A 25,643-nucleotide genomic window follows, 5' to 3' on the forward strand; every position below is an offset into this window, starting at 1 on the left:
CTGTCTATAGGTATGTATAGTTCTGTCTATATCTGTCTGTCCATCTGCAGGTATGTATCGGTAAGTATATATATTTATCTGTCTGCAGTTATGTATCGCTAGGTATGTATCTATGTATTTATCTATCTGCATGTAGGTATCGGTAGGTATGTATCTATATATCTCTCTGTAGGTATGTATAGTTATGTATGTATCCGCAGGTACGTATCGGTAGGTATGTATCTATCTATCTGTCTATAGTTATGTATTGTTATGTATGTATCTGTCTGGCCACCTACAGGTATGTATCGGTAAGTATGTATCTATGTATTTATCTATCTGCACGTATGTATCGGTAGGTATGTATCTATCTATCTCTCTATTGATATGTAAAGTTATGTATGTACCTGTGTATCCACCTACAGGTATGTATCGGTAAGTATCTATCTATGTATTTATCTATCTGCACGTATGTATCAGTAGGTATGTATCTATCTATCTGTCTATAGGTATGTATAGTTATTTATGTATCTGTCTTTCCATCTGCAGGTATGTATCGGTAAGTGTATATCTATGTGTTTATCTGTCTGCAGGTATGTATCGCTAGGTATGTATCTATCTATCTCTCTATAGGTATGTATTGTTATGTAGGTATCTGTCTATCCATCTGCAGGCATGTATCAGTAAGTATGTATCTATGTATTTATCTATCTGCAGGTATGTATCGGTAAGTATGTATCTCTATCTCTCTTTAGGTATGTATAGTTGTTTATGTATCTGTCTTTCCATCTATGGGTATGTAATTGTAGGTATTTATCTATCTCTCTCTCTCTCTACAGGTATGTATAGTTATGTATGATTCTGTCTGTCCATCTGCACGCATGTATCGCTACGTATGTATCTATTTCTCTATCTGCATGTATGTATCGGTAGGTATGTATCTGTCTATCTCTCTATAGGTATGTATTGTTATGTATGTATCGGTAGATATGTATCTATCTATCTGTCTATAGGTATGTATAGTTATGTATATATCTGTCTGTCCATCTGCACGTATGTATCGGTAAGTGTATATCTATATATCTATCTGCAGGTATGTATCGATAGGTATATATCTGTCTGTCTCTTTAGGTATGTATAGTTGTTTATGTATCTGTCTGTCCATCTATACGTACGTACGTATCTGTAGGTATTTATCTATCTCTCTCTCTATAGGTATGTATAGTTATGTATGAATCTGTCTGTCCATCTGCAGGCATGTATCAGTAAGTATGTATCTATGTATTTATCTATCTGCAGGTATGTATCGGTAGGTATGTATCTGTCTATCTCTCTATAGGTATGTATTGTTATGTATGTATCCGCAGGTACGTATCGGTAGGTATATATCTATCTATCTGTCTGTAGGTATGTATAGTTTTGTATGTATCTGTCTATCCACCTACAGGTATGTATCGGTAAGTATGTATCTATGTATTTATCTAAAGGTATGTATTGTAATGCATGTATCTGTCTATCCATCTACAGGTATGTATCGGTAAGTATGTATCTATGTATTATCTGTCTGCATGTATGTATCTGTAGGTATTTATCTATCTCTCTCTCTATAGGTATGTATAGCTATGTATGAATCTGTCTATCCATCTGCAGGTCTGTATTGGTAAGTATGTATCTATGTATTTATCTATCTTCATGTATGTATCGGTAAGTATGTATCTATCTATCTCTCTTTAGGTATGTATAGTTATTTATGTATCTGTATAGACAAATAGATAGATACATACCTACCGATACGTACCTATAGATAGATATCTATAGGTACGTATCGGTAGGTATGTATCTATCTATTTGTCTATAGGTATGTATAGTTATGTATGTATTTGTCTATCCATCTACAGGTATGTATCAGAAAGTATGTATCTATGTATTTATCTATCTGCACGTATGTATTGGTAGGTATGTACCTATCTATCTCTCTCTATAGTTATGTATTGTTATGTATGTATATGTCTATCCATCTGCAGGTATGTATCTATGTTTTTATCTATCTGCAGGTATGTATTGATAGGTATGTATCTATCTATCGCTCTTTAGGTATGTATAGTTGTTTATGTATCTGTCTATCCATCTATAGGTACGTATCGGTAGGTATGTGTCTATCTATCTATCTATAGGTATGTATATTTATGTATGTATCTGTCCATCCATCTGCAGGTATTTATCGGTAGGTTTGTGTCTATCTGTCTCTCTGTAGGTATATATATTTATGTATCTATCCATAGTCCATGCCACAGGGATCTAGAGCCACTCTGCTGGAACTGTGACTCTAGTTTCCTCCCATAGCGCTGATTCAGCTCTCTCACCGCCCTGTGCTTTCCGTATGCCACAGACTTGTACTTGTTCATGTTCCTGATGAGCCCCACGTTGTAGGCAGTAGTGTGAGAGTTCAGAGGCTTGCAGATGGTTTTTTTCTCACCCTGGTTGGGAAATGTCTTTATGGTGGCTCTTGGAATCATTTCGTCCACCAGTTTTCCAATAAACCCTCCTACTGCCTCCGTAAACTCGGTTAGGCACCATCAGCAGGTTTAGGGACCATCAGTAGGGTTAGGGACCCTCAACAGGGTTAGACACCATCAGTAGTGGGGTTTCTGTCCACAAAGTTTTTGCAGAATTGGAAAAAGCCCAAACACCCAAATATCACAAAAAGATTTTTACGCTAGGATGAGATGGAAAAGTCAGAATATTGCTAAAGTCAAAATGTGAAAAAGAGTTATGGAAAAAGGTTTTTTGAATAAACAATGATGTATCAAGCCAAAAAACTGAGCCATTTTGCTTGTTGAAATGCCAGCCCAAATCACGGTAGCCTATGTCATTTATACAGGGAGTGGGAGGTAAATCAGGAGTATGTAAAAATGATAGCTGAGTTGTAGAAGTATATTCATTTTTATCCCAGAGATGTTCTCAGTGTTCTCCCTATATAAATCATCTCAATTTTTTGCAGCAAGGTGTGAAAATTGTCCATTGCCATCACTGATAAAGAAGAAAGAATCAAACCCCGGGTATTTAAATGAATCATTAACAGGAAATAAGGAGGGTAGTTGAATTGAACTGGCCATGTTGTTCAAAGATGTAAGAGCTGACCAGTTGGAAAAGTTGGACCAGTTAATCTCGTATCCTGAAAAGGACCTAAATGTGTCAAACAACTGCAGAAGGTGCACACTAACTCTCTAACTCTCCCCCTCTGTGATTTCTAGGTGTTTGCCATCAGCATGTACCTGAATGTCAACCTCAAAATTAAATTTATTTATTAATACAAATTTTTATTACTACTTCTTTTCCCACCAATTGCTTTACATCAGACACTGGACAAGTAATTTAAACCAATCATGATTAGACATTGAGGAGCTTAATTCAAGAAGTAGGCATCAATAGCATTCCATTCATAAACAAAATTATTAAAAAATTGAAATGTTATGAATACAATACAATAAGTACTACCTTGAATACTTGGTAGATTTCAAACAAAATTCTTAATTGCATCTATTCTCCCTATGATCAAACTTTATGGAACAATCCCATGTTTTTAATCAATAACAAACCCTTTGTATTTTGCACATGGAGGCAGAGAGGTATAATCAGCCGGGCACAGTTATTCTCTGGTATTTTCTTTGACGTCAGAAAAATACAACATACCAGATAACTGTCACTTTCAATTTGTACAAAGATGTTTTAAAGAAAACAGTCAATATCAGACACTTTTGTAACCATACTCCCCCTAGCCATATATATAACTACACTAAATTAAACCTCAGAAAATGTTAACACAAATACATAAACTCATAGCATCAAATAAATACAATATCTCACTCCTAGTTGAAAAATTGACCTCAGATATAAAAGAGGTGCTATCTCATCAGCTCTGACCCTACTGATGGTCCCTAACCCTGCTGTTACAGGCTTTGCTGAGCCTGCCCACCATTTAGTAGCGTTCCTGCTTGTTTTTAATTTTATTTTATTTTCATTTATTTTCTTTTGCTTCTATTTGAAGCTGCTTTGTTTTCTTTGTGTGTTTCATTAATAAATCGTCACTTAATGAGTACTGTTAATCGCGCCTTGTTCCTGATGATGTCACATTCAGCTTTTGTCCTTTCAGCGTCACTCTAGCATCTCCCACCATTCAGTGCAACCTGTTCCACATTCCAGGTCCATCAGCTCTGTGAATTTGCACCCATGTTTTGCCCCACAATCCCTTTACAACATCTTACTGCTGTTTGCACATTATACTGAGTCTACTGGATAAAGGCTGATATTAGTAAAAAATATTGTGATATTGTCGTTCCTAAATCCCCAGTCAGCTAGTTGTAAAACTGAACCTTCAAATATAAAATCCTGTAGAGGTCTGCATACAAACAATGACGTATGTGACATCACTAATGAAAATTGAAAAATAAAATCAATGTCCCCCTAAAGTGCAGCCAAAGAATACTGGCCAGGGCATTAAAAAAATAAAATAAATAAAATGACATTTTTAGACTACTTTCAAGTTATTCTAACAAAATAGGGCTACTTCACATTAATTATGTAGTAAATGGTGACTTGTCATTTCTATCGTAACACTACACCTGCTGACCTGCTGGTTGGTTGAATGCAAGGAGAGTGACTGAACACACACACACAAGCAGAAGAACCAGGAGGTGTAGGATGGAGAGACACATGGAGGATGTTGTAAGGAAAAATAGGACCCAAAGATGTAGTTTTTAAAGTTTATCACTCTTTTACCATCATCATATACAAACTTAGAAGACAGATACTGCTCATTTTGGAGAACAGATTAAGTGACTATTTTTGCAGTGTAGACGTCACAACGTGTGGTTCTAGTACTACCACTGTGAACTACTCTGACAGCTAATTACTAAATGTGTCTAGAAATGCACATTTCACACCAAAAAACTCTTAATAACTTTGTTTATGTCTAAATCATTGAATGATAAAGAAAATTAGTCAAATCCATGAAGTTCCCCTTTAACTTTAGGAGCATGCTCATAGCTAGCTATGAGGTCACTGAGGTCCACACCTTGGTCATTTTCAGAGCTAAAAATTAAATTTTACCGAGAAGAGTGCATTCTTAACTTGGTTTAGACCTGTTATTTAGTGCCAGCTATGTGTGCGAGAACACAGCAGCCCCTGATGGCATCAGCACCTCCACTGACAGAATTCTAATTGACATACATTGACAGCAACACTGCAACAGGTGGCTTGTGTGAACTGGCAGACAGCGTAGCATTTAGTAAGACCAAGCAATGATTCATTAGACCATTATCTACAAGAAACATTCAGAACAGTACCCTGTGTAATATGGAACAGTAACAGTATAATATGTGTACTCTGGCTATGAAGACAAGCCTATTTTTTGCATATTAGTAGGTTAGCTAATGTTTCATAAATTGTTACTGATTAAAAAACAGCTTATAAAAGGAAAGGGTTAAGGTAGTAAAATGACAAGAAGGCTACAAAATAATTGTTTTACAACAATGGCTAAGTAATGCCTCGCTGTAAATGTCTCCTTTTACATCTGCCTCATCTAGGAAATGATGCAATTGTTCATGATAGTCACAGATACGTGACTCACATGGTAGAAATATTTACAAAGTGGAAGTGATATTAATTAAACACTGGAATAGTTTTCATAATGTTCATTTTTCTACTTTTTACAATAATGTTTGCATGGAACGTAGGTGTGAGCTAACAGTAGCTAGTTTACGGAGAAGATAGCTAGCTAGTTGGTATATAGCATTTTTTACAACAGCTATTGTCACAAATATAGTGTTATGATCACCTCAATAAATTGGCAATCAAAAATGATAAGATTACTTGGGGCACCTGTAAGGTGCGGCGGCCCGAGTGCCGTAGGGCGAGGGGCAGGATGCACAGACTCTACCGACTGGGACGAACATTTATTAACAAACGACACAATGGCACGCTTATCACAAACAAGGAACATGAAATGGTTAAAGTTAAACAAACACGATACACAAGAATACATCTAACAAACACATTACATTCAGACATTACGCCAACAATAACCAACATCCTGCACACTTTAACACGCGTTTATATACATTAAGGTGCAGGTGTATATACGAGGTGCAGGTGTGGTTACAGACAAGACAGTCCTCGCACTGCACATGGCGGGTCGAACCACGTGAATCGCGGGAGGCGAGCGTTCCGTGACAGAACCCCCTCCCAAGGGGCGCGGATCCCGACGCATCCGTCCAATGAACGTGAACCTCCAGGTACCGTGTACACGTACACACAAACACAGCATGGCAGTGCCCGGCGCCCAGGCGGGCCAGGTGCCGCCAGCAAGAGAGACCTCGCGGGGAGAGAGAGAAAGGCAGCTTCCCTGCCTCTCTCGGGGCAGTCCGGTACACTCCACCACACGTTGCGCCTGTAAACACAAAAGGCGCAAACAGAAACACACAATAGCACCAACACACAAACACAAGGCGCTGTGACGTGGCGCCCGCCGTCCCCGCAGGCTCCTTGACGTGTCCGAGGCCTCAGCGGACACGCGGGGTGCACGTCCGCCCCGGTTCCAGACATCCCTAAACGGTCCTCCTCTTTCCCGCCGCTCTAAGAGCGTCCCAGAGGCGGGTTGCCTCTGAGGCTTTGGGCAGACCTTTCCAGTTTCGCTGGCGAGTCAGCTGAGGAGAAGGGTCTTGGGAGATCCCGCTGGCTCCACGCAACCGCCCTCTTTCTGGTGGTTGTGGTGCCCCTCGGTCCTCCCTGGCCCGGGCTCAACCGCCTGAGGCCCCCCCCAAGAAATTCCTGGGGCTGTTCCCCTCTACCTCCGGAGAAGACGCAGACAACGGTCCTCTCCCCAATATCCTGGGATCCAGGCAGAGGTGCAGAGGATGTTCATGCACCCCCCGCTAGGAATTACTTTTTTTGTCGAGGGAGAGTGCGTGCTGTAGCGGTTGGTTATTCTGTAACGTGTGCTGTAGCATAGTCAATGTTCACTGTATTAGTGTTCACCGTATGTGTTTAATGTTAATCGTTTCTTGTTTGTATCAGTCGTGAGTGATTCTTGTGAGTGCCGTTAGTGTTTCATGTTAAATGTGAATAAATGTTCGTCCCAGTCGGAGGAGTCTGTGCGTCCTGCCGCTCCCCCTACGGCACTCGGGCCACCGCACGTTACCGCACCACTCTGATTAGCAGGGAAAATTAATGAATTAATTATTATTTAAGGACTATGTTAAATCAGTCTTGACTCATAAAGTCACAAGTTCAACAATGTGATTATTACTTCTGAAACCCTAACTAAATAAATAAATATGGCAGTGTCTTTACTTAAAATTCAAAAAAATCCATCAACCCATTGTATAGAGTACATTGTATTAACAGAAAACTTTTTATCCATCCAATTTGTGTTTGCAGATGTCAAAACAATATGGATCCATATTCACTGTGTATTTTGGTCCAAAGAAAGTAGTTGTCCTGACAGGATATCAAACTGTCAAACAAGCACTGGTGAATCATGCAGAAGAATTTGGAGACAAGAGACATCAGTCCCATATTCTATGACTTCAGCCAAGGATTCAGAAAACCTTATTCAGCCAATTTAGATGATGGAATGTGTGTGTGAGTTGATCATGGTACTATTTAAATTTTAATTAGGTAAATTATTTGTTTTTCATTCATTATTTATTTACTTTTTTGTTTTGATTTTTTTCAGAATAGATGGTGACTAGACTTCAGAAGAGTCCTAATAAGGAGCCTCCTGCTATTGAATATATTAGCCCAGGGTAATCTGTAGATAAACTACACCCTGTATGTTAATAGTGACTATGTGGAAATGTTCAAGTAGTGGTGTGCTGCCAAGAACTAATACTAAGGACTAACTGTTTCACATCCTGTTTAAGAGCCTTATAGGAGGGTAGAAACTGTTCATCAGCACAGAATGAGGTAGACTTCAGGAAACTAACTAGGAAGTAACAGAGACAATGACAGCAACAGCAACACCAAATCTAAACACAACTGGCAAACCAAAATAACCGACAAACTGGAAAGCAAAACAGGGCTTAAATAACCAAGACTGATGAAGATCCAGATAAACATTACCAGACACGGGTGAACATAATTACAGCTGGGGATACAGGCTCGGGGGTGGAACAGAACGAAACCAAAACAAGAGCTTGACAAAACCGAGCCAAGTATACCAGGGACAGAAACCAAACCAAGCACGTAAATATGTCGCCGTGGGAACTGCGATGCCTGTGACACACAGTGAGCAGGCTGTGTGCTGGGTGGCTACTGTCTAGCTGCATCATTTTCATTTTCCCCAAGCAGCAGGACTGATGGCTATCCTGTAAGGCTGGAGGTTTGTGGCCTATGATGGATTCTGCAGTCCTCACTACTCTCTGGAGGACCTTCAGTCACTTGCAGTGCAGCTGCAGTACCAGACAGTGATGCAACCTGTGGGTTTGCTCTCTGTTTTAGATCTATAAAAGGTGGTGAAAATGTCAGGCGGCAGGCCAAACCTCCTGAACCTTCACAGAAAGAAGAGGTGCTGTTGGGCTGATCTCACCAGTGTGTTGGTGTGGTTGAACCAGGTGAGGTCATCTGTGAGGTGTATACCGAAAAACTCAACCGACTCTTTCCCCTTGGGATACGTTGATGTATAGGCGAGAGTGACCACCCAAATGCAGCTTCCTGTAGTCCACAATCATCTCCTTCATTTTACTGACATTGAGCTGGAGGATGTTGTCGTAGCAACACTTTGATAGAGCACTAACCTTGTCTCTGTAGGTTGACTTGTCTCCCCTTGTGATGAGGCCTAGGATGGTTGTGCTATCAGCAAACTTGAAGATGATGTTAGATGTGTGTTTGGCTACACAGTCATGTGTAAATGGGGAGTACAGGAGGGGGCTGAGCACACAACCCTGTGGAGCCCCTGTGTTTAGAGTCAGTGTTGAAGAGAAGCTGTTTTCTACTTTCCCCACCTTGGGTCTGCATATCAGGTAGTCCAGTATCCAATTGTGGACCAGGTACCTTGCGTGGGTTAACTGCCTTAAAGGATCTGACCTCCTCAGACACAAAGCTCTCCTGATCTACTGGGAGTTTTGCAGCAAGGGGGATGTTTTCCTCAAACCGAGCATAATGAACATTTAGCTTCTCTGCAAGTGAGGAGGTCAACCCCCCTATCACAGTACCAACTTCCTTTGTAGTCAGTGATCATGCAAAGTCTATTCCACATATGTCTGAGAATTCATTGATGTTAGTGCCAGCTGTGTCACAAAATATCCACCAGTCTGTGGTTTCAAAGCAGTCCTGAAGTGTGAAGGTGGCCTCTGCACTCCATTGATAGACTGATCAGAAAACCTTTTTTCCTGTTTGAGTTTTGTCTGTATGCAGGCAGGATAAGGATGGAGGTGTGATCAGATTTTCCAAAAGAAGGGCAGGGGAGGTGTTTATATCCTGAAGGAGAAGTCACCCAGAGTGACACCAACAAGGGAAACATTAATAAAACAAGATTCATGGTGAAAGAGCATGACTAAAGTGTAAGAGAAGAATTAGGAGAAAAGGGGAAACCGTTGTGAAACAGCCAGAGGGAAGCCAGGCCAGCAATGTTCTTCATAAAAGGCCATTTTCTGAAGACAATTATTATTTTATGTTATTTTCCTTATTAATCATGGTTATAATTTGGTTTTGCACTGGAATAGATCATAAGCAGTTTCCCAATGTGTGTTTCATCATGAATACCTGTTTTATATAAATATTGTAAAAACATGCAGTTGTCTCACAGTTAAGATGAAAAACCATTCTGCATTTTGTGTTTACATTTACATTTATGGCATTTCGCTGACATTTAGCTGTTTAACAACAAAGGTTTAATGATTTCTGTTTATGATCAAGGAATTCTGTTTTCTAATGGTGAGAACTGGAAAGAGATGAGGCGCTTTGCCCTTAGCACCCTGCAGGACTTTGGGCAGGGCAAGAGAGGGAGTGAAGAGAGAATCATAGAAGAGATGTGGAATTTGAGGGAAGTGGTGGAGAACTTTAAGGGTAAGAGACATAAGTATATATTTTCTATTTTACTCTTACCAGAAGTAACTATTTTTTGTAGTTGAGCCAAAAATGTAATTATCCAAATTATCCATAATGTAATTATCCATTTATCCAAAATGTAATATATGGGAACATTTAACATCCTGTTATTGGTTATTGTATAAATGCCTCAAATATCACCTCAGCCATTGTATATGGAAGCAGGTTTGAATACAGTGATCCTCGGTTCCAAAACATGGTAAACCGAAGCAATGAGAATATCAGGATCACTGGTTCAGCTTCTATACAGGTACCCTGCTATGTTTTTGAATAAGCAAGAGACACAAAGATAGGATGATGTATGGATAAATGTAGGAGGCACATAACAAAATGTTAATCTGTGTGTTTGTAGCTTTACAATATGTTCCCCTGGCTTCGGCTCTGGCTAAAGGACTGGAAAATTATCATGGCAAACTGTGAAAAAACTCTGAAGGATATAATGCAGCTTGTGCACAGCCTCCAGGAGACCCTGAACCCTCAGGAGTGCAGAGGCTTTATTGACTGTTTTCTAGCATGCAAACAAAACGTGGTATGTCCTTCTTGTGCTGTATACAGAAATGCTTAATGTGTCAAGTTTTATCTTGTACATAGTGCATATACAACCACTCATATTTTGGAGTATCCATATGACCTCTGTAGTGGTATGAACTCCTAATTTATAATTCTGCACTCATCAAATTTGTTATAGTTATAGTAAATTAATGGGGCACCATCGCATATGGAAATATTTTAATCAGTCTCAACTGGAAGTCGCAAGTTGTCTAACTCGTGATCATCCACCACAGGTTAGAAATGCCACCAGTGAAGCCACAAACTTGACAGCTAATGGAACGTTGAACTAATCAGCAATCGCATAGTGTATAATACATTGAAGAATAGAGGGAATAAAGAGAGAAACCAGATAAAACAAATGAGAATATTTGTTTAGAAAACAAAAGTAATCTACAGGACTAACTAGAAGACGACTCAATCTGACCTTTAATCAATAGGCAACTTAAGTTAATTTATATAGCACTTTTCATATACTGTGGCAATTCAAAGTGCTTCAGTAGCACTATCTGGCTGCCAAATGGTGAAACAGAAAACTCTCGTTTGCATCTCAGTGGGAGATTTTGAGTTTGATCAACAATCGATAGGATGTTTAGCAACTAATCACCAATTCTAAAGGAATTAATGTATTGATTCATATAGGTAATATCATTTTTAAAAACAGACAGGATAAATGAGAATAAAGGTCATACAGGGATCCCTAATAACTGACAGCATTACCTAGAGAACTACTAGATGTGAAGTTTAATTGCTAGTACTACAGTAAGTGGAAGCAGTAGTGGAAAGACTAACAAAATTAACATGTTTTGCTTAATTGACTATACTTGCACAAGGAGCTCTATGAGTGTGGGAAGCCTGATTGTCACACTGTGTAAAGGAATTCCCTGTTCGCTATGTCACAAGAATGACAACATCAAAGTTGGCTTTCAAAAGGCCGTTATCACTTCTTATTATGGGGCATTTGGACAGTTCCAGCAGTCTGGAACATTGTCCATGTGTGCGTGATGCTCTGTGTGGGACAAAAACAAGCACACAAAAATCACACAATTCACAATACAGATAGGGGCAATATTCATGGGAGACAGGAATGTCTTTCCCTTGCTCCAAAGCAAGTTCAGTCATGAACTGTCAAACACCTGTTTCAAGCTTGGTATACACCTCTTTAACTGGTGTTTAAACATTGATAATAGCAGTATTTATACACATTGCGTTTACAATTGGCAGAGTGTCCTTGATTGACTCTCTTAATTCAGTGGAAAGTTAAATGTAACACTGTTCAGATTGCAGAAAATAAAATTAAAAATAACACAAATGTACGATGAATGTGAAGACCCACTGTGCTGCAAATGAAACGTGATGCAAATTCAAAAAACGCATGCAACTTCAGAAACCCTGCAAATAACAGCTACAACACGACGGACATGTTTCTGAGGACACGGAGAGGGAATGGACTCCTATGAGACCAGTGGTGACCGAGTAGCTAATGAAAAATATTTATATTTGTGATTACCATGGTTATATCGTTTGTTATGGATTATGTTGATACAGAATGAACAACTGATCTATTCATGCTCAGCAGTTTTGCATATTTAATTCTGCTAGGTTGTAATGCAGCTTTAAAGAACGCTGATGAAAAAAAAAATCCCATTTAACGCGACTATGTTTCTGGCTTAATACGTAGTTAGTTAGCTAGCTAGCTAGCTACCTTCAGAGTGTGTTACTAATTTACAGGATACACTATGTTTTTGTTCAGGTTTGATAGTTTAACTGGTCTGCTACAGTGACCATCTTGTCAATTGTCTTATTCTTACTAGTTAATCTCAAGTGTGTTGTTTTTACATACATACAAAATATGGTTTGAAATCAATAACGCTCTAAAAGTAGGTATATGGACAGAAACCTAGTTGTATTCGACAGAATCTCTTTAGGCTGAACTGGAGTTTAAAATAGTAACACACTCTGAATGCATCTAGCTAGTTATTAACTGGCAGGATCAGGTTTATATTTCTGTTAGTTGGGATTTTGTTTTATCAGTGTTCTTTAAGGCTGCATTCTTTACAACCAAACATGTGCAAGAATGCAAAGCACAAATAGGCCAATTGTTCATTCTGTACCACCAGTGACAAAACTTTGGAAATCACAAATATAAATTACTTTTCACTGGCTGTTTGGTTGAATAACCCCTTTTTGTGTCCCCCTGAAACAACACTTTCATTGTGTTGTGACTGGATTTGTAGCATTTCTGAAGTTGCATGTGTTTTTTGAATTTGCACTGCATTTCTGAAATGTAGCATATGTTGTCATTTTGAATAAAATGTTTTTGGAATTTGTATAACATTCATGAATTTGCATTGCATTTCTGAAATGTAGCACATGTGTTTTGATGAATGTGTTTAATGTAGTTGCAGCATGTTGGGTCTTCCTGGCCACCATACAAATGAACATGGATGAAACAATGGCTTAAGTTGGCAAGCATAAATGGAACCTTATGATTTTAAGCTTCTTTATAGGTTTTAGCACAGCAAAACTGGTTCCTTAAAAATATAAATAAAATGGGACTTCTTAAGAAAACCTTTTCATGCTTGTTGAATTGGTTCACTGTTAGGCCAGCTGATTAGGCTTGGTATGGAAAAAGCCAGTGGTTTGATGGTTTTCAAACATCTCTCTATATGATCCCTGGTATTACTCAGTTGTACTCTGATGGAAGAAAGTGGTCTCATGTTGGCTGACTAATTGATCCCTTCTGATTATTGGTTAGGAGGCTGGAAAAAAGAACTCATTGTTCCATGCACAGAATCTCCTTCAAACTGTTTCCAACCTGTTTGCTGCTGGTACTGAGACAACCAGCACAACGCTCCACTGGGGCATTCTGCTTAATGGCCAAGTACCCCCACATACAAGGTAAGAATTCCAACTGCAATGTGAATATCCAGTGTCCAAGACATTTCTCCAATGAGGAAGACAAAGAGGTGCTTGATGGTGTTTGAGGGTTTACCATGGTTGCTTCTTGTATTTGTTTATATTGTAATATTGAAGGAGTTGATTGCTTTTGTCTTCTTAAAAACACGAGACAATATCTTCTGTTGTGCTCCAGATCAGGTACAACAGGAGATTGACAGGGTGGTTGGAGGCCGCCAGCCAGTGCTGGATGACCACAAGAACCTGCCTTACACAGATGCAGTCATCCATGAGACACAGAGACTGGCAGACATAGTACCCATGAGTCTCCCTCACACCACTACCTGTGATATTAACTTCCAAGGCTTCTTCATCAAGAAGGTCAGGCTGTTAGATTAACTGAGAAGAGTCTAAAAGCAATACAACAAAAGCATGCATAGGATAAAATTATTAAATGTACGTAGGAGACTGAGAGCTGAAACTGGCTGGTTTATAAATATAACAAAGACATGACAAAATGGCTGCGTAAATTTAAATTTTGCACTGTTGTCATACCAGAGAAAGCTGTCACTAGCTTCCTGCTTAAGCTAAAACTGTGATTCTTTCCAGGGAACCTGTGTATTTGCTCTTTTGACATCCGTGTTGAAGGATGAGAATGAGTGGGAGAGCCCTTACACTTTTAATCCAGGACACTTCCTCGATGAGTAGGGACACTTCATTAAGAGAGATGCCTTCATGCCCTTCTGTGGAGGTGCACTGAAATCATTTTCTGTCATTGATCTGGTGCTCCAGATTTCATGTTGTACTTTAAATGTCTGTCTGTGTGTCTGTTAAGGGCGTAGGGTGTGTCTGGGAGAGAGTCTGGCCAGGATGGAGCTGTTCCTCTTCTTCGCCACTCTTCTGCAGCACTTTCGTTTCACCTGGCGTGTCTGAGGAACAGTTGGACCTCATGCCAGCTGTGGGCTTCACGTTGACCCCTCTCCCCATAAGCTCAGCGCAGTAAACTACTTGGCATAATCCATTCACTTTTAACATGTAAGGGTAGTATTTACATTCAAGGTTGGAATAATATTGGCAAAATACTATTTAAAAATTCACAGGCACTGGTGCAACCTGGATTTCAAAGTTCATCACACGTGACCAACACATTCACATGTAACTCACTTATCTGCCCCAACACTTGGCACCTAAAATTAAACCCTCATCATTCATATTGCTGAGTAACATTCAGTTTTATAATAAATGTATGATTTCTTATATGTAAATTATTAAGGTTCATTCACATATAAGAAATCATACATTTATGCATGGAAACGTTGCCTCCTTGTGGTTAGAGGTGTAGAAACAGAGTTACAATTACTTTAAATGGTCAAATTACAAACATGTTAAAACAACTTGTTTCTCCCCTGTATAAAATCTTTTCACTTGAAATATGTGTTTTCTTAGGAAATTGTGTTATTCACTTTGGTTAAAAACAGTATTTCTTGCTCTGAAACTATGTATAAGCCGAATACAATGCATGGAAACGTTGCCTCCTTGTGGTTAGAGGTGTAGAAACAGAGTTACAATTACTTTAAATGGTCAAATTACAAACAGGTTAAAACACCTTGTTTCTCCCCTGTATAAAATCTTTTCACTTGAAATATGTGTTTTCTTAGGATATTGTAAGTTATTCAGTTCGCTTAAAAATAAGATGTCTTGCTCTGAAACAGTGTATAAGCTGATTACAATGCATAGAAGCCCTGTTTCTTTCTGGTTAGAGGTGTAGAAACAGAGTTGCAATTACTTTAAATGGTCAAATTACAAACATGTTAAAACACCTTGTTTCTCCCTTGTATAAAATCTTTTCACTTGATATATGTGTTTTCTTAGGATATTGTAAGTTATTCAGTTTGCTGAAAAACAAGATGTCTTGCTCTGAAACAGTGTATAAACTGATTACAATGCATAGAAGCCCTGTTTCTTTCTGGTTAGAGGTGTAGAAACAGAGTTGCAATTACTTTAAATGGTCAAATTACAAACAGGTTAAAACAACTTGTTTCTCCACCCGGTATAAAATCTTTTCACTTGAAATATGTGTTTTCTTAGGAAATTGTGTTATTCACTTTGGTTAAAAACAGTATTTCTTGCTCTGAAACTATGTATAAGCCGAATACAATGCATGGAAACGTTGCCTCCTTGTGGTTAGAGGTGTAGAAACAGAGTTACAATTACTTTAAATGGTCAAATTACAAACAGGTTAAAACACCTTGTTTCTCCCCTGTATAAAATCTTTTCACTTGAAATATGTGTTTTCTTAGGATATTGTAAGTTATTCAGTTTGCTTAAAAATAAGATGTCTTGCTCTGAAACAGTGTATAAGCTGATTACAATGCATAGAAACCCTGTTTCTTTCTGGTTAGAGGTGTAGAAACAGAGTTGCAATTACTTTAAATGGTCAAATTACAAACATGATAAAACACCTTGTTTCTACCCTGGATAAAATCTGTTTATATGAAATATGTGTTTTCTTAGGATATTGTAAGTTATTCAGTTTGCTTAAAAACAAGATGTCTTGCTCTGAAACAGTGTATAAGCTGATTACAATGCATAGAAGCCCTGTTTCTTTCTGGTTAGAGGTGTAGAAACAGAGTTGCAATTACTTTAAATGGTCAAATTACAAACATGTTAAAACAACTTGTTTCTCCACCCGGTATAAAATCTTTTCACTTGAACTATGTGTTTTCTTAGGAAATTGTGTGTTATTCACTTTGGTTAAAAACAGTATTTCTTGCTCTGAAACTATGTATAAGCCGAATACAATGCATGGAAACGTTGCCTCCTTGTGGTTAGAGGTGTAGAAACAGAGTTACAATTACTTTAAATGGTCAAATTACAAACAGGTTAAAACACCTTGTTTCTCCCCTGTATAAAATCTTTTCACTTGAAATATGTGTTTTCTTAGGATATTGTAAGTTATTCAGTTTGCTTAAAAACAAGATGTCTTGCTCTGAAACAGTGTATAAGCTGATTACAATGCATAGAAGCCCTGTTTCTTTCTGGTTAGAGGTGTAGAAACAGAGTTGCAATTACTTTAAATGGTCAAATTACAAACATGATAAAACACCTTGTTTCTACCCTGGATAAAATCTGTTTATATGAAATATGTGTTTTCTTAGGATATTGTAAGTTATTCAGTTTGCTGAAAAACAAGATGTCTTGCTCTGAAACAGTGTATAAACTGATTACAATGCATAGAAGCCCTGTTTCTTTCTGGTTAGAGGTGTAGAAACAGAGTTGCAATTACTTTAAATGGTCAAATTACAAACAGGTTAAAACACCTTGTTTCTCCCCTGTATAAAATCTTTTCACTTGAAATATGTGTTTTCTTAGGATATTGTAAGTTATTCAGTTTGCTTAAAAACAAGATGTCTTGCTCTGAAACAGTGTATAAGCTGATTACAATGCATAGAAGCCCTGTTTCTTTCTGGTTAGAGGTGTAGAAACAGAGTTGCAATTACTTTAAATGGTCAAATTACAAACATGTTAAAACAACTTGTTTCTCCACCCGGTATAAAATCTTTTCACTTGAAATATGTGTTTTCTTAGGAAATTGTGTTATTCACTTTGGTTAAAAACAGTATTTCTTGCTCTGAAACTATGTATAAGCCGAATACAATGCATGGAAACGTTGCCTCCTTGTGGTTAGAGGTGTAGAAACAGAGTTACAATTACTTTAAATGGTCAAATTACAAACAGGTTAAAACACCTTGTTTCTCCCCTGTATAAAATCTTTTCACTTGAAATATGTGTTTTCTTAGGATATTGTAAGTTATTCAGTTCGCTTAAAAATAAGATGTCTTGCTCTGAAACAGTGTATAAGCTGATTACAATGCATAGAAGCCCTGTTTCTTTCTGGTTAGAGGTGTAGAAACAGAGTTGCAATTACTTTAAATGGTCAAATTACAAACATGTTAAAACACCTTGTTTCTCCCTTGTATAAAATCTTTTCACTTGATATATGTGTTTTCTTAGGATATTGTAAGTTATTCAGTTTGCTGAAAAACAAGATGTCTTGCTCTGAAACAGTGTATAAACTGATTACAATGCATAGAAGCCCTGTTTCTTTCTGGTTAGAGGTGTAGAAACAGAGTTGCAATTACTTTAAATGGTCAAATTACAAACATGTTAAAACACCTTGTTTCTCCCTTGTATAAAATCTTTTCACTTGATATATGTGTTTTCTTAGGATATTGTAAGTTATTCAGTTTGCTGAAAAACAAGATGTCTTGCTCTGAAACAGTGTATAAACTGATTACAATGCATAGAAGCCCTGTTTCTTTCTGGTTAGAGGTGTAGAAACAGAGTTGCAATTACTTTAAATGGTCAAATTACAAACAGGTTAAAACAACTTGTTTCTCCACCCGGTATAAAATCTTTTCACTTGAAATATGTGTTTTCTTAGGAAATTGTGTTATTCACTTTGGTTAAAAACAGTATTTCTTGCTCTGAAACTATGTATAAGCCGAATACAATGCATGGAAACGTTGCCTCCTTGTGGTTAGAGGTGTAGAAACAGAGTTACAATTACTTTAAATGGTCAAATTACAAACAGGTTAAAACACCTTGTTTCTCCCCTGTATAAAATCTTTTCACTTGAAATATGTGTTTTCTTAGGATATTGTAAGATATTCAGTTTGCTTAAAAATAAGATGTCTTGCTCTGAAACAGTGTATAAGCTGATTACAATGCATAGAAACCCTGTTTCTTTCTGGTTAGAGGTGTAGAAACAGAGTTGCAATTACTTTAAATGGTCAAATTACAAACATGATAAAACACCTTGTTTCTACCCTGGATAAAATCTGTTTATATGAAATATGTGTTTTCTTAGGATATTGTAAGTTATTCAGTTTGCTTAAAAATAAGATGTCTTGCTCTGAAACAGTGTATAAGCTGATTACAATGCATAGAAGCCCTGTTTCTTTCTGGTTAGAGGTGTAGAAACAGAGTTGCAATTACTTTAAATGGTCAAATTACAAACATGATAAAACACCTTGTTTCTCCCTTGTATAAAATCTTTTCACTTGATATATGTGTTTTCTTAGGATATTGTAAGTTATTCAGTTTGCTGAAAAACAAGATGTCTTGCTCTGAAACAGTGTATAAACTGATTACAATGCATAGAAGCCCTGTTTCTTTCTGGTTAGAGGTGTAGAAACAGAGTTGCAATTACTTTAAATGGTCAAATTACAAACAGGTTAAAACACCTTGTTTCTCCCCTGTATAAAATCTTTTCACTTGAAATATGTGTTTTCTTAGGATATTGTAAGTTATTCAGTTTGCTTAAAAACAAGATGTCTTGCTCTGAAACAGTGTATAAGCTGATTACAATGCATAGAAGCCCTGTTTCTTTCTGGTTAGAGGTGTAGAAACAGAGTTGCAATTACTTTAAATGGTCAAATTACAAACATGTTAAAACAACTTGTTTCTCCACCCGGTATAAAATCTTTTCACTTGAAATATGTGTTTTCTTAGGAAATTGTGTTATTCACTTTGGTTAAAAACAGTATTTCTTGCTCTGAAACTATGTATAAGCCGAATACAATGCATGGAAACGTTGCCTCCTTGTGGTTAGAGGTGTAGAAACAGAGTTACAATTACTTTAAATGGTCAAATTACAAACAGGTTAAAACACCTTGTTTCTCCCCTGTATAAAATCTTTTCACTTGAAATATGTGTTTTCTTAGGATATTGTAAGTTATTCAGTTTGCTTAAAAATAAGATGTCTTGCTCTGAAACAGTGTATAAGCTGATTACAATGCATAGAAACCCTGTTTCTTTCTGGTTAGAGGTGTAGAAACAGAGTTGCAATTACTTTAAATGGTCAAATTACAAACATGATAAAACACCTTGTTTCTACCCTGGATAAAATCTGTTTATATGAAATATGTGTTTTCTTAGGATATTGTAAGTTATTCAGTTTGCTTAAAAACAAGATGTCTTGCTCTGAAACAGTGTATAAGCTGATTACAATGCATAGAAGCCCTGTTTCTTTCTGGTTAGAGGTGTAGAAACAGAGTTGCAATTACTTTAAATGGTCAAATTACAAACATGTTAAAACAACTTGTTTCTCCACCCGGTATAAAATCTTTTCACTTGAACTATGTGTTTTCTTAGGAAATTGTGTGTTATTCACTTTGGTTAAAAACAGTATTTCTTGCTCTGAAACTATGTATAAGCCGAATACAATGCATGGAAACGTTGCCTCCTTGTGGTTAGAGGTGTAGAAACAGAGTTACAATTACTTTAAATGGTCAAATTACAAACAGGTTAAAACACCTTGTTTCTCCCCTGTATAAAATCTTTTCACTTGAAATATGTGTTTTCTTAGGATATTGTAAGTTATTCAGTTTGCTTAAAAACAAGATGTCTTGCTCTGAAACAGTGTATAAGCTGATTACAATGCATAGAAGCCCTGTTTCTTTCTGGTTAGAGGTGTAGAAACAGAGTTGCAATTACTTTAAATGGTCAAATTACAAACATGATAAAACACCTTGTTTCTACCCTGGATAAAATCTGTTTATATGAAATATGTGTTTTCTTAGGATATTGTAAGTTATTCAGTTTGCTGAAAAACAAGATGTCTTGCTCTGAAACAGTGTATAAACTGATTACAATGCATAGAAGCCCTGTTTCTTTCTGGTTAGAGGTGTAGAAACAGAGTTGCAATTACTTTAAATGGTCAAATTACAAACAGGTTAAAACACCTTGTTTCTCCCCTGTATAAAATCTTTTCACTTGAAATATGTGTTTTCTTAGGATATTGTAAGTTATTCAGTTTGCTTAAAAACAAGATGTCTTGCTCTGAAACAGTGTATAAGCTGATTACAATGCATAGAAGCCCTGTTTCTTTCTGGTTAGAGGTGTAGAAACAGAGTTGCAATTACTTTAAATGGTCAAATTACAAACATGTTAAAACAACTTGTTTCTCCACCCGGTATAAAATCTTTTCACTTGAAATATGTGTTTTCTTAGGAAATTGTGTTATTCACTTTGGTTAAAAACAGTATTTCTTGCTCTGAAACTATGTATAAGCCGAATACAATGCATGGAAACGTTGCCTCCTTGTGGTTAGAGGTGTAGAAACAGAGTTACAATTACTTTAAATGGTCAAATTACAAACAGGTTAAAACACCTTGTTTCTCCCCTGTATAAAATCTTTTCACTTGAAATATGTGTTTTCTTAGGATATTGTAAGTTATTCAGTTCGCTTAAAAATAAGATGTCTTGCTCTGAAACAGTGTATAAGCTGATTACAATGCATAGAAGCCCTGTTTCTTTCTGGTTAGAGGTGTAGAAACAGAGTTGCAATTACTTTAAATGGTCAAATTACAAACATGTTAAAACACCTTGTTTCTCCCTTGTATAAAATCTTTTCACTTGATATATGTGTTTTCTTAGGATATTGTAAGTTATTCAGTTTGCTGAAAAACAAGATGTCTTGCTCTGAAACAGTGTATAAACTGATTACAATGCATAGAAGCCCTGTTTCTTTCTGGTTAGAGGTGTAGAAACAGAGTTGCAATTACTTTAAATGGTCAAATTACAAACAGGTTAAAACAACTTGTTTCTCCACCCGGTATAAAATCTTTTCACTTGAAATATGTGTTTTCTTAGGAAATTGTGTTATTCACTTTGGTTAAAAACAGTATTTCTTGCTCTGAAACTATGTATAAGCCGAATACAATGCATGGAAACGTTGCCTCCTTGTGGTTAGAGGTGTAGAAACAGAGTTACAATTACTTTAAATGGTCAAATTACAAACAGGTTAAAACACCTTGTTTCTCCCCTGTATAAAATCTTTTCACTTGAAATATGTGTTTTCTTAGGATATTGTAAGTTATTCAGTTTGCTTAAAAATAAGATGTCTTGCTCTGAAACAGTGTATAAGCTGATTACAATGCATAGAAACCCTGTTTCTTTCTGGTTAGAGGTGTAGAAACAGAGTTGCAATTACTTTAAATGGTCAAATTACAAACATGATAAAACACCTTGTTTCTACCCTGGATAAAATCTGTTTATATGAAATATGTGTTTTCTTAGGATATTGTAAGTTATTCAGTTTGCTTAAAAACAAGATGTCTTGCTCTGAAACAGTGTATAAGCTGATTACAATGCATAGAAGCCCTGTTTCTTTCTGGTTAGAGGTGTAGAAACAGAGTTGCAATTACTTTAAATGGTCAAATTACAAACATGTTAAAACAACTTGTTTCTCCACCCGGTATAAAATCTTTTCACTTGAACTATGTGTTTTCTTAGGAAATTGTGTGTTATTCACTTTGGTTAAAAACAGTATTTCTTGCTCTGAAACTATGTATAAGCCGAATACAATGCATGGAAACGTTGCCTCCTTGTGGTTAGAGGTGTAGAAACAGAGTTACAATTACTTTAAATGGTCAAATTACAAACAGGTTAAAACACCTTGTTTCTCCCCTGTATAAAATCTTTTCACTTGAAATATGTGTTTTCTTAGGATATTGTAAGTTATTCAGTTTGCTTAAAAACAAGATGTCTTGCTCTGAAACAGTGTATAAGCTGATTACAATGCATAGAAGCCCTGTTTCTTTCTGGTTAGAGGTGTAGAAACAGAGTTGCAATTACTTTAAATGGTCAAATTACAAACATGATAAAACACCTTGTTTCTACCCTGGATAAAATCTGTTTATATGAAATATGTGTTTTCTTAGGATATTGTAAGTTATTCAGTTTGCTGAAAAACAAGATGTCTTGCTCTGAAACAGTGTATAAACTGATTACAATGCATAGAAGCCCTGTTTCTTTCTGGTTAGAGGTGTAGAAACAGAGTTGCAATTACTTTAAATGGTCAAATTACAAACAGGTTAAAACACCTTGTTTCTCCCCTGTATAAAATCTTTTCACTTGAAATATGTGTTTTCTTAGGATATTGTAAGTTATTCAGTTTGCTTAAAAACAAGATGTCTTGCTCTGAAACAGTGTATAAGCTGATTACAATGCATAGAAGCCCTGTTTCTTTCTGGTTAGAGGTGTAGAAACAGAGTTGCAATTACTTTAAATGGTCAAATTACAAACATGTTAAAACAACTTGTTTCTCCACCCGGTATAAAATCTTTTCACTTGAAATATGTGTTTTCTTAGGAAATTGTGTTATTCACTTTGGTTAAAAACAGTATTTCTTGCTCTGAAACTATGTATAAGCCGAATACAATGCATGGAAACGTTGCCTCCTTGTGGTTAGAGGTGTAGAAACAGAGTTACAATTACTTTAAATGGTCAAATTACAAACAGGTTAAAACACCTTGTTTCTCCCCTGTATAAAATCTTTTCACTTGAAATATGTGTTTTCTTAGGATATTGTAAGTTATTCAGTTCGCTTAAAAATAAGATGTCTTGCTCTGAAACAGTGTATAAGCTGATTACAATGCATAGAAGCCCTGTTTCTTTCTGGTTAGAGGTGTAGAAACAGAGTTGCAATTACTTTAAATGGTCAAATTACAAACATGTTAAAACACCTTGTTTCTCCCTTGTATAAAATCTTTTCACTTGATATATGTGTTTTCTTAGGATATTGTAAGTTATTCAGTTTGCTGAAAAACAAGATGTCTTGCTCTGAAACAGTGTATAAACTGATTACAATGCATAGAAGCCCTGTTTCTTTCTGGTTAGAGGTGTAGAAACAGAGTTGCAATTACTTTAAATGGTCAAATTACAAACAGGTTAAAACACCTTGTTTCTCCCCTGTATAAAATCTTTTCACTTGAAATATGTGTTTTCTTAGGATATTGTAAGTTATTCAGTTTGCTTAAAAACAAGATGTCTTGCTCTGAAACAGTGTATAAGCTGATTACAATGCATAGAAGCCCTGTTTCTTTCTGGTTAGAGGTGTAGAAACAGAGTTGCAATTACTTTAAATGGTCAAATTACAAACATGTTAAAACAACTTGTTTCTCCACCCGGTATAAAATCTTTTCACTTGAAATATGTGTTTTCTTAGGAAATTGTGTTATTCACTTTGGTTAAAAACAGTATTTCTTGCTCTGAAACTATGTATAAGCCGAATACAATGCATGGAAACGTTGCCTCCTTGTGGTTAGAGGTGTAGAAACAGAGTTACAATTACTTTAAATGGTCAAATTACAAACAGGTTAAAACACCTTGTTTCTCCCCTGTATAAAATCTTTTCACTTGAAATATGTGTTTTCTTAGGATATTGTAAGTTATTCAGTTCGCTTAAAAATAAGATGTCTTGCTCTGAAACAGTGTATAAGCTGATTACAATGCATAGAAGCCCTGTTTCTTTCTGGTTAGAGGTGTAGAAACAGAGTTGCAATTACTTTAAATGGTCAAATTACAAACATGTTAAAACACCTTGTTTCTCCCTTGTATAAAATCTTTTCACTTGATATATGTGTTTTCTTAGGATATTGTAAGTTATTCAGTTTGCTGAAAAACAAGATGTCTTGCTCTGAAACAGTGTATAAACTGATTACAATGCATAGAAGCCCTGTTTCTTTCTGGTTAGAGGTGTAGAAACAGAGTTGCAATTACTTTAAATGGTCAAATTACAAACAGGTTAAAACAACTTGTTTCTCCACCCGGTATAAAATCTTTTCACTTGAAATATGTGTTTTCTTAGGAAATTGTGTTATTCACTTTGGTTAAAAACAGTATTTCTTGCTCTGAAACTATGTATAAGCCGAATACAATGCATGGAAACGTTGCCTCCTTGTGGTTAGAGGTGTAGAAACAGAGTTACAATTACTTTAAATGGTCAAATTACAAACAGGTTAAAACACCTTGTTTCTCCCCTGTATAAAATCTTTTCACTTGAAATATGTGTTTTCTTAGGATATTGTAAGTTATTCAGTTTGCTTAAAAATAAGATGTCTTGCTCTGAAACAGTGTATAAGCTGATTACAATGCATAGAAACCCTGTTTCTTTCTGGTTAGAGGTGTAGAAACAGAGTTGCAATTACTTTAAATGGTCAAATTACAAACATGATAAAACACCTTGTTTCTACCCTGGATAAAATCTGTTTATATGAAATATGTGTTTTCTTAGGATATTGTAAGTTATTCAGTTTGCTTAAAAACAAGATGTCTTGCTCTGAAACAGTGTATAAGCTGATTACAATGCATAGAAGCCCTGTTTCTTTCTGGTTAGAGGTGTAGAAACAGAGTTGCAATTACTTTAAATGGTCAAATTACAAACATGTTAAAACAACTTGTTTCTCCACCCGGTATAAAATCTTTTCACTTGAACTATGTGTTTTCTTAGGAAATTGTGTGTTATTCACTTTGGTTAAAAACAGTATTTCTTGCTCTGAAACTATGTATAAGCCGAATACAATGCATGGAAACGTTGCCTCCTTGTGGTTAGAGGTGTAGAAACAGAGTTACAATTACTTTAAATGGTCAAATTACAAACAGGTTAAAACACCTTGTTTCTCCCCTGTATAAAATCTTTTCACTTGAAATATGTGTTTTCTTAGGATATTGTAAGTTATTCAGTTTGCTTAAAAACAAGATGTCTTGCTCTGAAACAGTGTATAAGCTGATTACAATGCATAGAAGCCCTGTTTCTTTCTGGTTAGAGGTGTAGAAACAGAGTTGCAATTACTTTAAATGGTCAAATTACAAACATGATAAAACACCTTGTTTCTACCCTGGATAAAATCTGTTTATATGAAATATGTGTTTTCTTAGGATATTGTAAGTTATTCAGTTTGCTGAAAAACAAGATGTCTTGCTCTGAAACAGTGTATAAACTGATTACAATGCATAGAAGCCCTGTTTCTTTCTGGTTAGAGGTGTAGAAACAGAGTTGCAATTACTTTAAATGGTCAAATTACAAACAGGTTAAAACACCTTGTTTCTCCCCTGTATAAAATCTTTTCACTTGAAATATGTGTTTTCTTAGGATATTGTAAGTTATTCAGTTTGCTTAAAAACAAGATGTCTTGCTCTGAAACAGTGTATAAGCTGATTACAATGCATAGAAGCCCTGTTTCTTTCTGGTTAGAGGTGTAGAAACAGAGTTGCAATTACTTTAAATGGTCAAATTACAAACATGTTAAAACAACTTGTTTCTC

At 36.4% G+C, this 25,643-nt stretch overlaps 1 pseudogene; it reads left to right on the forward strand.

Moving 5' to 3' along the window:
• The first annotated feature begins 6,254 nt into the window (after window positions 1-6,254).
• On the forward strand, window positions 6,255-14,550 carry LOC145653281 (cytochrome P450 2K1-like; annotated as a pseudogene).
• Window positions 14,551-25,643: the final 11,093 nt, after the last annotated feature.

The sequence above is a fragment of the Electrophorus electricus genome, chromosome 23 (assembly GCF_041902795.1).
Source record: "Electrophorus electricus isolate QZ-2024a chromosome 23, ASM4190279v1, whole genome shotgun sequence".
NCBI classification, from domain to species: domain Eukaryota; kingdom Metazoa; phylum Chordata; class Actinopteri; order Gymnotiformes; family Gymnotidae; genus Electrophorus; species Electrophorus electricus.